General features: G+C 42.7%; 1 protein-coding gene across 1 annotated transcript in view; it reads left to right on the plus strand.

The window, feature by feature from the left end:
- The first annotated feature begins 500 nt into the window (after window positions 1-500).
- Window positions 501-14,636, plus strand: part of LOC123766085 (zinc finger protein 271) — a 98,354-nt gene continuing 84,218 nt past the window's right edge. Inside the window, exon 1 of the mRNA XM_045754929.2 lies at window positions 501-614. The gene's annotated coding sequence lies outside the window, so the exon portion shown is untranslated. The remainder of the gene's footprint in view (window positions 615-14,636) is intronic.

A 14,636-nucleotide genomic window follows, 5' to 3' on the forward strand; every position in this document is an offset into this window, starting at 1 on the left:
CACGGGATGGGTATGGGGTGCATAATAAAGAAAGAAATAGAGTTGAATTGGCCTGATTAAGACTTTATGACCATGTAATCTATGTTTTGCTCCACTACTTACTGGTTGAGTATGGGGTGCATAACAAATAATAGCCTCCTTCGGGGGCGCCTTGTTTCTAAACGTGTTAGTCTTAAATCCTTTAATCTCAAATCTTGCTACAATGTACCTCTTAATATATGTTATGTACTCTCGCAACCCAATGTACCTTCTTGTATATAAATAAATAGATTTCAACTGTAAGGGGGGTATAGTTTGCACCTTGTTATTCTAATAATGGATAAATAATTCTAATAATGGAAGCGCTAATTATATGAACAAGTGCCATGTATTTATTCAGACGAGAACAACAGCGAACACAAACCAGCGCATATACGAACGGAATGGTTTGTATGTACAAACTTCTCAGTGAACGAAGTTGTTTCTAGCCCGGTATCCGAAATTGCAGTATACGACTTGACCAGTCCCCCCCGTGTTGACGCTCCTGGACACCATACCTGGTGGCGGCTCCCAGAGATCTTTTACTCCACGAGCCCGGCCTGGGGCCGTCCTGCTGGGCTCCTCTCTCCTCCCAGGTGTGTACCGTCTGTCCCAGCCCGCCCCTGACTTGTCATCCCAGGTGTGTCCCAGCCCGCCCCTGACTTGACATCCCAGGTGTGTCCCAGCCCGCCCCTGACTTGTCATCCCAGGTGTGTCCCAGCCCGCCCCTGACTTGCCATCCCAGGTGTGTCCCAGCCCGCCCATGTCGTGTAATGCCAGGTGTGTCGCAGCCCGCCCATGTCTTGTCATCCCAGGTGTGTCCCAGCCCGCCCATGTCTTGTCATCCCAGGTGTGTCCCAGCCCGCCCATGTCTTGTCATCCCAGGTGTGTCCCAGCCCGCCCCTGACTTGTCATCCCAGGTGTGTCCCAGCCCGCCCATGTCGTGTAATGCCAGGTGTGTCCCAGCCCGCCCATGTCGTGTAATGCCAGGTGTGTCCCAGCCCGCCCATGTCGTGTAATGCCAGGTGTGTCCCAGCCCGCCCATGTCTTGTCATCCCAGGTGTGTCCCAGCCTGCTCCAGTGTTGTTTTCCCAGGTGTGTCCCAGCCCGCCCCTATCTTGTCATCCCAGGTGAGGCCCAGCCCGACCCTGTCATGTTTTCCCAGGTGTGTCCCAGCCCGCCCCCTGTCATGTCATCCCAGGTATGTCCCAGCCCGCCCCCTGTCATGTCATCCCAGGTGTGTCCCAGCCCACCCTAGCGTTGTCATCCCAGGTGTGTCCCAGCCTGCCCCAGTGTTGTAATCCTTGGTGTGTGGCCCAGCCTGCCCCAGTGTTGTCATCCCAGGTGTGTCCCAGCCTGTCCCAGTGTTGTCATCCCAGGTGTGTCCCAGCCTGCCCCAGTGTTGTCATCCCAGGTGTGTCCCAGCCTGCCCCAGTGTTGTCATCCCAGGTGTGTCCCAGCCTGCCCCAGTGTTGCCTTCCCAGATGTGTCCCAGCCCAACCCACTGTTGTCATCCCAGGTGTGTCCCAGCCCACTCCCAGTGATATCATCCCAGTTGTGTCCTAGCCTGCACCTGTGCTGTCATCCCTGACCCATGTATCAGTTGGGTCAACCGATCTATCAGATTCCAAAAATGTGCAACCATGTTGGAACAGACAGAATCCCAAAGAAAATTGTTGAAAACATCTTCATAACTTGATAAACAAGAATGATTTATATGTCAGAAGAAAGACGAAAACATAATCTATATGTTAAAATTCTACCAGGAAAATATTTTAAGTAAAACCGAAGATAATAATAATAATAATAATTTTTATTTAGGTAAGGTACATACATAAAGAGATTTTACAAAGTTTGTTGGCTTTATAGATAGAGCTAGTACATACAATGCCTAAAGCCACTATTACGCAAAGCGTTTCGGGCAGGAAAAACATTAATGACTAAAGCTTAAAACTAATGGGTAAAAAGAAAAGATGTGATGAGTACATATAAAAAATAGAGGTAAAAGAGGGGGGAACATTGTTGAAAAAGCAGCACAAATACAATTACAAATTATTACAGAAAATTACATTCAAACAGCGTTGATTTGAAAAACAAAAAAAACAAAAAACATACATGGGTTGACAACAGAGGGGTAAGGTGGGTTACATGGAATTTATTAGGTATAGCTTCGTTTTTAACTTAAACTGGTTGAGAGAGGTACAGTCTTTAACATTGTTGGGAAGGTCATTCCACATTCTGGGCCCCTTGATTTGTAGAGCATTTCTGGTTTGATTTAGTCGTACTCTAGGAATATCAAAACTTTATTTCTGGTGTGGTGCTCATGGGTTCTGTTACAACCTTCTATGAAGCTTTTGAGATCAGGATTGGCATTATAGTTTAGCGTTTTATATATGTATAATACACATGAGAGAATGTGCAGTGACTTAATGTCTAACATATTCAGAGATTTGAGTAGGGGTACCGAGTGATGTCTGGGGCCAGAATTGGATATTGTCCTAATAGCAGCTTTGTGTTGAGTAATTAGAGGACGTAAGTGATTTTGGGTAGTAGAGCCCCAAGCACAAATACCATAGTTGAGATATGGATAGATAAGGGAGTAATAGAGAGTCACCAGGGCAGGGCGTGGTACATAATATTTCAGATTCAGATTCAGATTCAGATGTTTATTCAGGTAAGGTATATACATACAAGTGATGTTACATTAATGGATTGATATATAGATAGAGCTAGTACATACAATGCCTAAAGCCACTATTACGCAATGCGTTTCGGGCAAGATCTTAGAAAGAATGCCCACAGTTTTTGAAACTTTTTTTGATATGTTTAGAATGTGTCCCTGGAAATTCAGCTTGTGGTCAATGAGAATGCCAAGGAATTTGCCATCTAATTTGTTACAAATTTGGGTATTGTTTATTTTGAGATTTATTTGATTAGAGGATTTATTGCCAAACAGAATATAGAAAGTTTTGTCAATGTTAAGGGTGAGTTTGTTGGCAGTTAGCCACAGATGGACTTTATTAAGCTCAGTATTTACTGTGGCATTTAGAGCAAGGGGATCAGGACTGGAGTAAATGAAGGTTGTGTCATCAGCAAATAGAATTGGTTTGAGGTGTTGGGAGGCATTTGGAAGGTCATTAACACTTTCGCGCTCCCTGGGAATAGGCTGACCGTAAGCCCTAAGTGGGCCGTTCGTGTCAGCCTACTGCGCGTCAGCACTAAAATGTTTATAATCTTTTCGGGGTGGGGAGCTTAATTTTGGCGGTATGTATTTAAATTTGGTATCATTGTGTTCGCGAGAGAATGCTCTAGAGGAATATATATATAAAATGTCACCAAAGACAACATGAGAACCACACCGAATAACAAACTGTGGCGTTCGTTAGCGGTGAGCGTAAAACCGGGCATCAATGTTTACGATGTTTTTATGTTTGCGAACCCCAGATTTGTTATTCGTGGTTTATTTTGGTATCATTGTGACCTCAATAAAATTCCCTACACGGACATATAAATATACACAATAAATAATGGTGTCGCCCCACCCACAGGAATGTGGGAAGTTGGCTTAGGGTTACCCGCTCCAGCGCGCCCAGCTGCACATGCACTCAACCACAACTGAAAAGTTTATACTCTCCTCATGTCTGTGACCCTCATTTTCGATGTACGTGTTTTTTTTTGGTATCACTGTGTAGCTAATGAAATGTTCTATAAGAACATATGTATAACATTTCACCAAAGCTAACATTACGCGACCAGCAACCAAAGAACTGCGTGCTTTGTTTCGCGCTCACGCTAAACTCCGCTAAACTCTCCCTATATGTTGCTACTCTGATTGTGTTTATCAAGTCAAAACTTGTTGCATATGGTTTTGTTTGGTATCACAGTGATCGCAATAAAATTGCCTACACAGACATATGCATAAAAGTGGGTTACACGTGCGCGCCTCACCCCCAAACGCGTCGATGCCTCACCCGCCCAAACACCCGTTTCCACACCCGCTACACCCAATACACCCGACAAACAAAAATATTGTTCCAATGGAAGTTTTTGTGCTACATTGTTCATTTTGGTGTCAAAATACTCGCAATAAGATGCACTATGTAGACATACCAATCTGAGCACTAAGAACCGGAATATATATAGAGCTACCCACAGCAAAGTATGAAGAAGTAATAACCTCAAAATGTGTAATATAAATTATGTGTACTTACCCACGATGTGATGAAGGAAGGTCAACAAGTTGAGCATTTGATTATCCACTCCACCGGCTTCAGGAAAATGTCCCTGAAGTTGCTCAACAGATGTTACGTTAGGTGAAGTGGAAGCTTGCAGAAGAGTTATTTCTTTGCTTTCCAAAATATCCTCTTGCGGTGATATTTTGTGTAGCATGGTGTGGGACATTGAGCAACTCCACATGTCCTGCACTGCACATGTCTTTTCTAATTCCCGACTTCATACAAACTTGGCACCGTTTCCGTTTAGCAATTTTCACTAATGCATGAGTCAACTTCCTGTTTAGCCTGTCCTCTGAATCAACAATGCGTGGGTTTTTCACAGGTGGAGGAGTAGCTTCAGCTTGAGGTGCAGGCGTTTCAGTTTCAGGTTCAGTGTCTGATGAGGATGAGGCATGTGGTTGGCGTGGAAGACGATGAAATAAAGGACACCTCGCTCCAGATGGGCCAGGTGTTGCCAAATCATGAGAAGGATCCTGGTAATCATCAGCATGTGGGAGAGGGCTTTCAGTAGCAGGCCACTCATCCATGTCCCACCTCAACAGGGCCCATATTGCTACTTCATAAACTGGAGTAGGGTCAGTTTCTTGGCATCAGTTGTGTACATCTTGTACAACACATAGGCATTGTGTATAGCCATCTGAAGGAAGTAAAATGTGATCTTCTTAGTCCACTTATGCGACTTCCTGGTGAACCTGTAATATTTGACCATTTGGTCGAAGTGATCAACTCCCTTCATGTTGTTGTTGTAGTCGCAAATGGCTGTTGGTTTGTTTACAGTTACAATCTGAACAGATGATGTTCCGTCACGTTTCTTCACTCTCTTCCTTCTCTGTACTTCCTGTGTGTCAGCATTATGGCAGTTTGTGATCACTGACACCACTCTCTTGTCTTTCCAAAGGATAACAAAAGTGTTATCCTTGCGCCTGAAAATAGTCTGATCAACAGCGAATTTACCTTTGGCAAGTTGTTGCAGCTCTTTAGGGGCACCACGCTGCAATCTGAGTGTTCCACAAGTGTACACGCCATTCTCCCTTAGCAATTCTGTGAGATGGACAGAGTTATAATAATTGTCCATATAAAGATGATAACCTTTGTTCAACAAGGGTCGCATAAGGCTGTTGAAGACGTCCTGCACGCCTCCTTACAGGTGCCTTGGGGCGGCCCACATCCGCTGCCTCATCCTCAATCCCCTCGCTACTCTCCTCACTCGATGATGAATCAAACTTATCAGACGACGCTGTCCCCTCATTATCACTACTGAAATCACTCTGATGCTCTTCCCCTTCAGCATCTGCCTCCACATCTGACAAACGATCCAACAAATCAGGAATTTTACTATGGGTAAGCTTCACATTGCTGAACCTTTTGTACAGCTCACTCAACTTATCTTCCGTGGTCATTTCACTATCCTTCTTGGGGGTAGAGGTGCTCTGTCCTTTACCACGATCCATGTTTGCAAGTAATAATGCGTTGTAAAGAGACAGGAACGAATAAACACTGCTACACAGGGCAGAGAGTGGCACAGGTTCTGGACGCGGGAGCGCGGTAGTCCGGTCACGAGAGACTTAAACAAAGGACTAGGCCGACCGCATGGCGTGACCCAGAATCCCATGCGGCCTATGGAGGATTGTGGGAAAACAATGCCGCTCATTTCAAAAAAAAAAAAAATTGAAGATCGCATAGAAACTTTTTTTTTTTACAAATTTTTATATCAAGTGACGCACCGATGCGTCACTGGAACACATTCAGTAGAAAAATGAGTGACGAGATATTAAGTCTGTGGAACGCGAAAGTGTTAATGTAGATGAGAAAGAGGAGAGGGCCAAGTATGCTGCCCTGGGGAATACCAATGTTGATGGGTAGTGTGGGAGAAATTGTATTATTCACAGAAACACATTGGAGCCTGTCAGTAAGGTAGGATTTGAGGTATTGTAGGGAGTGTCCTCTGACACCATAATGATGTAATTTAAGAAGAAGGTTTTGGTGGTTGACAGTATCGAAAGCTTTACGCAGGTCCACAAATAACCCAACAGGGAACTCATTTTGATCAAGAGCTGTATGAATCGAGTTAAGCATACTAATAAGTGCATCGTTAGTGCTTTTTTTGGGCCTGAAGCCATATTGGCAAGGGCTAAGTATATTGAGTTTGGCTAGATATGAGTAAAGCTGCTTATAGATTAGTTTTTCAAAAATTTTTGACAAGTTTGGCAGGATTGATATAGGTCTGTAGTTGTTAACATCTGTGAGATCACCACATTTGTGGACAGGCGTTACTCTCGCTTTTTTTAGAATATCTGGAAAGGTTTGGAGTTCAAGTGACTTGTTGAAGAGCAAAGCAATAGCAGGGGCTAAAGATCTGGAGGCTTTTTTGTAGATTAAAGTTGGTATCTCCTCAAGGGCACCAGACTTGGTTTTAAGGGAAAGGATTATCTCATTGACGTCAGTGGAATTAATAGGCTTTAGGTACAGAGACTGTGGATAGTTACCTGTAAGATAGTCCTTAATGTTAGTACTGGAAGATGGAATATCATTAGCAAGGGATGAACCAATGGAAGAGAAGAACCTATTGAACTCAATAGCAGAATCAGAGGCTGAAAGCTGACCATCGTTATTAGACAGGAGTGTTGGTTTGTTATTTATAGACTTCTTTGATCCCAATATTTGTGAAATTGTTCTCCAAGTTTGTTTAATGTTGCTCTTTATTTGGGTAAATTTATCTTCGTAGTATTTAGTTTTGGCTCGTCTAATTATCTTAGATAGCAATAATGAGTAATTCTTTGAGAATTCTTTGGAGACAATTCCTAACCTATACTTCTTCTCAAGGTCATGTTTTTTATTAATAGATTAAAGTATTCCCTTTGTAAGCCAGGGATTGTTAAGCCTTTTGGTTGTGACTTGTTTTGTAAGCATAGGACAGTGGGTATTATAAAGGCTAAGAGTTTTTTGAAGAAAAGATTGAACTGCTAGGTTGATGTCCTCTATGTTACCTAACTCGGACTCCCAGTTGACATTATCAGTAGCAGTTATAAAATTGTCTATAGCAGTTTCATTGTGTAGTCTAAAACGTATCTCTCTTGACTCAAGAGGTGGTTTGCTAATGTTAGTTAAGAGAAATGTGGGGTAATGGTCTGTAGTGCTATCGGTGATTATACCTGAAGTAAGCGGAGAGGTTATGTTTGTCCAGATGTGATCTAGAGTCGTGGAAGTGCTATCAGTGATTCTAGTAGGTCTAGTGATTAAGGGTATGAGGAAGCAGGAGTTCATACAGTTGAGGAAGCTAACAGCAGATATATGTAGTTGTATAATAGTTGCAATTTTCATCACTTGTCGAGCATGGAACCCGCAATATTCATCTCAGAACAATGTTTATCTCACAAAGATACATTAATAAATGTGTTTTATATGTCGCAAGAAAGATATAAATATAAGCTTCATTGTAAATACAGTACAACCTCAATTCAACATATTATATGGGACCAACCCTAGTGTGTTGGAGTGTTGGATTCATTGCACGAGGTGACCTTCAAGAGGCGTTTGCGTCAGTCTTTTTTTCTTGTAAACAATAAAAATGCATAATCATATTATAAACTGTACCTATATGTTACTACTCTACTAAAAAACTCTGTGTTACAGTTGTTATTTACCTTATTGTTGGAGTTATGTCCATCTTGAACTCTCATGGAGATGTGAATGCTGTACAGTAAATACGTACTGTACTGTATTATGCTGTTAGCACTGTGTTGATAAGTAGTTCAGCTGTTTGTTGAGTACTACAATATAGTTTATGAAAAGTATTTTACACTAAAATTACTGTACTGCAACCTTGATTTGAACACTAACACTATGCACCTAAATTTAATACTTATTCTAACTGTACACTCCACACACGATGTTCTTAGATGTTTTATCAGCTTTGCTGATGCTCGCTGCTGCTGTGTTTGCTTCAACTGCTTCTGAGATGGTGCTGGCTGCTGTGCTTGTGCTGGGTACAGCTGTGCTGGTTGATTTTCTGCTAAAATATTGCTTAATTTTTGGCATTAATAAGGCACTATTAGCAAGCCTCTCAGACATCTTCTTGTATAACAATACAGCCTCAGAGGCTTGCTTGTGCTGGGTACGGCTGTGCTGGTTGATTTTCTGCTACTAGTTCTTACAAAATATTGCTTAATTTTTGGCATTAATAATGCACTATTAGCAAGCCTCTGAGACATCTTGTTGTATAACAATACAGCTGTAGTCAAAAAATGGTAAATTCCATGATTATTCTTCCACCGGCGGATAAATTACAGTGGTACCTCGGTTTAAGAGTTTAAACCGTTCCTGGAGACAGATCGTATTCCGAAGCTAATTTCCCCATAAGAAATAATGGGAAATGAATTAATCCGTTCCTGACTACCCCAAAAACCCCACTTCAAACTAAATTTTATACCTAATTCATCTAAATAAACCTACAAAACTATGTTCAAGTTATTACTTACCCTTGTTGTTGAATGCTGTAGGCGTATGGAAGATGGTGAGGAGGGGGGAGGAGGAGAGGTGTTACTGTTTGGAAAGGGAGTCCCCCTTCCATTATCACATCAGGCAGTGAGGACCTTTCTGGTGTGCACTCCCTGGCACGTTTTGCCTGAGTACCACTAGGTCCTGGTTGTGGCTCACTGCTCGATTTTCTCACAAGAAATCTGTCCATGGAAGCTTGTTTTTCCCTTCTTCGCAAGCTGTCTCTGTGGTAAGGCATCACATTGTCATTGAAAAAATTAAGGCAACGGCCTACTACAGCTTTCTCTGGGTGAGTCTTTTCAATAAAAGTTTGCATCTCTTCCCACATCTGACACACCTTCTTAATTTGTGCAGAAGGGACATTTGCTACTGCCTCCTCCTCCACTGGAGAAACATCATCAGCTGGGTCATCTTGCTGTTCCTTTTCAAGGACTTGGAGTTCTTCGGTGGTCAGTTCTTCGTTGTGTTCTTCCACCAACTCCTCCACATCATCACTATCCAATTCCAAGCCCATTTGCCGGCCCAGAGTAACAATTTCCTCAACAATAGGCGCATCATTTACAGGCTCAAACCCCTCAAAGTCTAGTTCTGTCACACATTCAGGCCACTATTTTCTCCAGCCAGAGATCAGGGTTCTGAGTCACTTCTTGCCAGACTTTGTCAATGAGTTTTAAAGCACTACAAATGTTAAAATGGTCTTTCTAGAACTCTTTGAGAGTGAGGTTTGTGGCTTCAGTCACTTCAAAACATTTCCGGAAAAGTGCCCTTTCATACAGTTTCTTAAAATTCGCTATGATTTTCTGCTCCATAGGCTGAATTAGAAGAGTGGTGTTAGGAGGAAGGAACTTTATTGTGAGAAATTTACTGTATCTGTGCATCAATTCATCTTCCAATCCTGGAGGATGAGCAGGAGCATTGTCGAGGAGAAGCAAGGCCTTTAGTGGCAAATGTTTCTCCTGCAGATATTTTTCTATGGCAGGGCACAGCACTTCTTTCACCCACTCCGAAAAAATAATCCTAGTCACCCATGTCTTTTTATTAGACTTCCACATCACACACATTTGGGTTTTCTGCACTTTATACCGTTTGAAAACCCTTGGATTTTCAGAATGGTACACTAGCAAGGGTTTAATTTTCAAATCGGCACTCGCATTTGAACATAGCACAAGCGTAAACCTATCTTTCATAGGCTTGTGTCCGGGCAAGGATTTTTCCTCCTTGGTAATGTATGTCCTCTTAGGCAATCTTTTCCAAAATAATCCTGTTTCGTCACAATTAAACATTTGTTGCTGTAGGTATCCCTCAGCCTCTGCAAACTCTTTAAATTCTTCAATAAATCGTTCAGCGGCTGGTTTGTCTGAGCTGGCTGCCTCCCCATGCCTCACAACACTATGGATACCACTTCTTTTTCTAAATTTCTGGGGGGAGCCCCGTCGGCTCCGGGGAGCCTCCGGGTCTCACCCAGAAAATGGCGTTTCATTACATTCAACGCTGGTTTTTTCAAACCAGCCCCTGCTTGCCTTAAACTCTTAAGTATCTGCATCACTCGTTCCAGGGGTTTTCTTTACAAGGTCTTCGTGCAATACCCTGGCTTTCTCACAAATGATGGCCTCCGAAACACTATCACCCTTTAATTCCTTCTCGTGTATCCAAATTAATAACAACTTTTCCACTTAGTCAAGTATTTGTGGTGTTTGTTTCGTCATTGCTCTTACGCCTTTGGCACTTTAGCACTCATAATCTCATTTTTCTTCTTAAGTATAGTGCATATTGTTGACATGGCTTTGTTGTACTGCCTACAAAGTTCAATAACATGTGTACCGTTCTCATGCTTCCGAATGATCTCTTGTTTCTCCTCTATTGTCATCCTCACATGGGCTTTCTTGCCTTAATCCTTACCACTGGCTTTCTTGGGACCCATGGTGAGATATATAATAACAACTTTTATAGTCAAATGACCAAAAATCCAACAAAACACTGAAAATCCGGGTGAAGAATTGACGAGGGATAGTCACTGGGCGCGAGGCACTGGTAAACTGAGGAGCGGAGGGGCGACGATCACCGTACCACCACGCGCTAGGTCGGCCTGTACGCGTATCAACAAACTCGTGTTCCGAGGTAACCCTCACCTTCCGAGGCACATTTTACGAGGAAATCCGGCTCGTATTCCGAAAAACTCGTATACAGGGACACTCGCATTCCGAGGTATCACCGTACGTCAATCGCAGACAAAGCTAAGGGCACTGGGTGCCTACTGTACGAATGCAGACTTGGTCTATACACCCTACAGTAGGCTGGTGTTTAAGCCAGATCCAGTAACATAAATTTCTCTCAAATACTGTATTGGATTTATATCAAATTATATATTTTTGGGTTATATATTTAGTTTAGCAACATTATTACAATAATAAGAGCTATAAAAAATACTTATTTTAGAACCTATTTATTAATTTTATTATTTCGAAGCCGTAGGTCGCTGAACTGTGGCGACGAAATCGAACGAAACAGTCATGGTGGTGTGCACACGGATTAGACCTATCCACTCACGCTGGATTTGTACTGCCAATAACAAATAATTTCTCAAATAGCAGATATCTATCATATTACAGTATATTTTTAGTTTTAATTAGTTTAGTTTCATTAGGATAATAAAAAACTATGCAGGAATGGGGAGATGGATGGATGGATGGATGGAAGGATGGAGGGATGGATGGAGGGATGGAAGGATGGAGGGATGGATGGAGGGATGGAGGGATGGATGGAGGGATGGATGGATGGAAGGATGGAGGGATGGATGGAGGGATGGATGGATGGAGGGATGGATGGAGGGATGGAAGGATGGAGGGATGGATGGAGGGATGGAGGGATGGATGGAGGGATGGATGGATGGAAGGATGGAGGGAGGGATGGAGGGATGGATGGATGGAAGGATGGAGGGAGGGATGGAGGGATGGATGGATGGACGGGTGGAGGGATGGAAGGTTGGAGGGATGGATGGAAAGTTGGAGGGATGGATGGATGGAAGGATGGAGTGATCGAATGATGGAGGGATGGAATGATGAAGGGATGGATGGACGGAGGGAGGGATGGATGAATGGATCGAGGGATGGATGGATGGATCGAGGGATGGATGGATGGAAGGTTGGAGGGATGGAAGGATGAATATGGGGATGGAGGGAGGGAGGGAGGATTGGATGGAAGGATGGATGGATCAAGGGATGGATGGATGGGAGGTTGGAGGGATGGATGGATCGAAGGATGGAGGGATGGATGGATGGAAGGTTGGAAGTATGGATGGATGGAGGGATGGAAGCATTGATGGATTGTTGGATGGATGGATGGAAGGTTGGAGGGATGGAGGGATGGAAGGATGGATGAATGGAATGAGGGATGGATGGATGGAAGGATGGAGGGATGGAAGGATGGAGGGATGGAAGGATGGAGGGATGGAAGGATGGAGGGATGGATGGATGGAGGGATGGAAGGATGGCGGGATGGATGGATGGAAGGATGGAGGGATGGATGGAGGAATGGATGGAAGGATGGATGGATGGATGGATGGATGGATAGAGGGAAGGTTGGAGGGAAGGAGGGAAGGAGGGATGGATGGATGGAGGGAGGGAGGGATGGATGGATAGGTTTCGAGTTGAACAATGACCAGTGAAGCTGAGTGTGTGTGTGTGTGTAATTACCTAAGTGTAGTTACAGGATGAGAGCAACGCTCGTGGTGTCCCGTCTTCCCAGCACTCTTTGTCATATAACGCTTTGAAACTACTGACGGTCTTGGCCTCCACCACCTTCTCACTTAACTTGTTCCAACCGTCTACCACTCTATTTGCGAAGGTGAATTTTCTTATATTTCTTCGGCATCTGTGTTCAGCTAGTTTAAATCTATGACCTCTTGTTCTTGAAGTGCCAGGTCTCAGGAAATCATCCCTGTCGATTTTATCAATTCCTGTTACTATTTTGTACGTAGTGATCATATCACCTCTTTTTCTTCTGTCTTCTAGTTTTGGCATATTTAATGCTTCTAACCTCTCCTCGTAGCTCTTGCCCTTCAGTTCTGGGAGCCACTTAGTAGCATGTCTTTGCACCTTTTCCAGTTTGTTGATGTGCTTCTTAAGATATGGGCACCACACAACAGCTGCATATTCTAGCTTTGGCCTAACAAAAGTCATGAACAATTTCTTTAGTATATCGCCATCCATGTATTTAAATGCAATTCTGAAGTTAGAAAGCATAGCATAGGCTCCTTGCACAACATTCTTTATGTGGTCCGCAGGTGATAGTTTTCTATCTAGAACAACTCCTAGATCTCTTTCTTTATCAGAATTCTTTAAAGATTTCTCACATAATATATAGTTTGTGTGGGGTCTATGTTCTCCTATTCCACATTCCATAACATGACATTTATTAACATTAAATTCCATTTGCCAAGTGGTGCTCCATATACTTATTTTGTCCAGGTCTTCTTGAAGGGCATGACAATCATCTAAATTTCTTATCCTTCCTATAATCTTAGCATCATCAGCAAACATGTTCATATAACTCTGTATACCAACTATTAGATCATTTATGTAGACAATAAACATCACTGGTGCAAGAACTGAACCCTGTGGTACTCCACTTGTGACATTTCTCCATTCCGATACATTGCCTCTGATTACTGCCCTCATTTTTCTATCAGTCAGAAAATTTTTCATCCATGTTAGAAGCTTACCTGTCACCCCTCCAATATTTTCCAGTTTCCAGAACAACCTCTTATGTGGAACTCTGTCGAAAGCCTTATTTAGGTCCAGATAGATGCAGTCAACCCAACCATCTCTTTCCTGTAATATCTCTGTTGCTCGATCATAGAAACTGAGTAAATTCGATCCGGATATTATCCTTTACCTGCAATCCTCTGGATATTATCCTTTACCTGCAATTTGTTGTTTATGAATTTGTAGAATAGGCCCGGTTCTGTTTTACATTTATCCGGTATCCCTTTTTCAAAATTTCTTTCTACCTCTCTCCTTACTGCTGTATAGTTGTTTCTTGCATCTTTGTATCGCTGGTATGTTTGGGGGTTTGGCCTCTTCCTATACTGATTCCATTTTTGTGTTTTTTGGTCTCTTGCCCTCTCTCAATTTCTGTCGAACCAATCCTGTTTTCTGGCCCTGCATCTCTGTTTTGGTATGAATGTTTGTGTGCCTTCCTCGTATATTTTTAAAAATTTGGCATACATTTCATTTACTTCCCTGCCTAGCAACAATTCTGTCCAATTACACTCATTAAAATTTTTTTGAAGTTCCCCATAGTGTCCTATCCTTAAATCGAGTTTATCAACTGTTTCAATGTCCCCATTTTCTTCTAGATGATATCTTAAAGCATAATCAATGTCTAACAGGACGTGATCACTCTTTCCCAAGGGAGGAAGGTACTGGATGTCAAATATCTCTTTTTCTTTCCTGCTGAATACTAGATCCAGTACTGACAGTACATCTCCTTTCCTCATTCTTGTGGCCTGCTTTATGTGTTGATACAAGAATGTCTCCAAAATGAGGTTCACAAATCTGCATGTCCAAAAGTCCTCCATTCTTGCTTCATAGGCCTCCCAGTCTATTGCTTTAAAGTTGAAGTCCCCCAGTATCAACAGTCGTGATTTATCTTTATCTGCTTGTTCAATAATCTCTCTCATGACCATTATGAGGCCCTCTCGTTTGTCATCCAGTTCTTCCTTTGTCCATGTGTTGCTTGCTGGTGGGCTGTAGGCATTTAAAATTATCAGCTTCTCATCCTGATTCCAGACCTGCAATGCCATTATGTCAATATCTCGAGTGTTTTCAAATATTAACTCTCTTACCTTCAGGTGTTTTTTCACCAGTACAGCCACTCCTCCTCCCT

This window comes from Procambarus clarkii, chromosome 9 (genome assembly GCF_040958095.1).
Source record: "Procambarus clarkii isolate CNS0578487 chromosome 9, FALCON_Pclarkii_2.0, whole genome shotgun sequence".
NCBI lineage: Eukaryota > Metazoa > Arthropoda > Malacostraca > Decapoda > Cambaridae > Procambarus > Procambarus clarkii.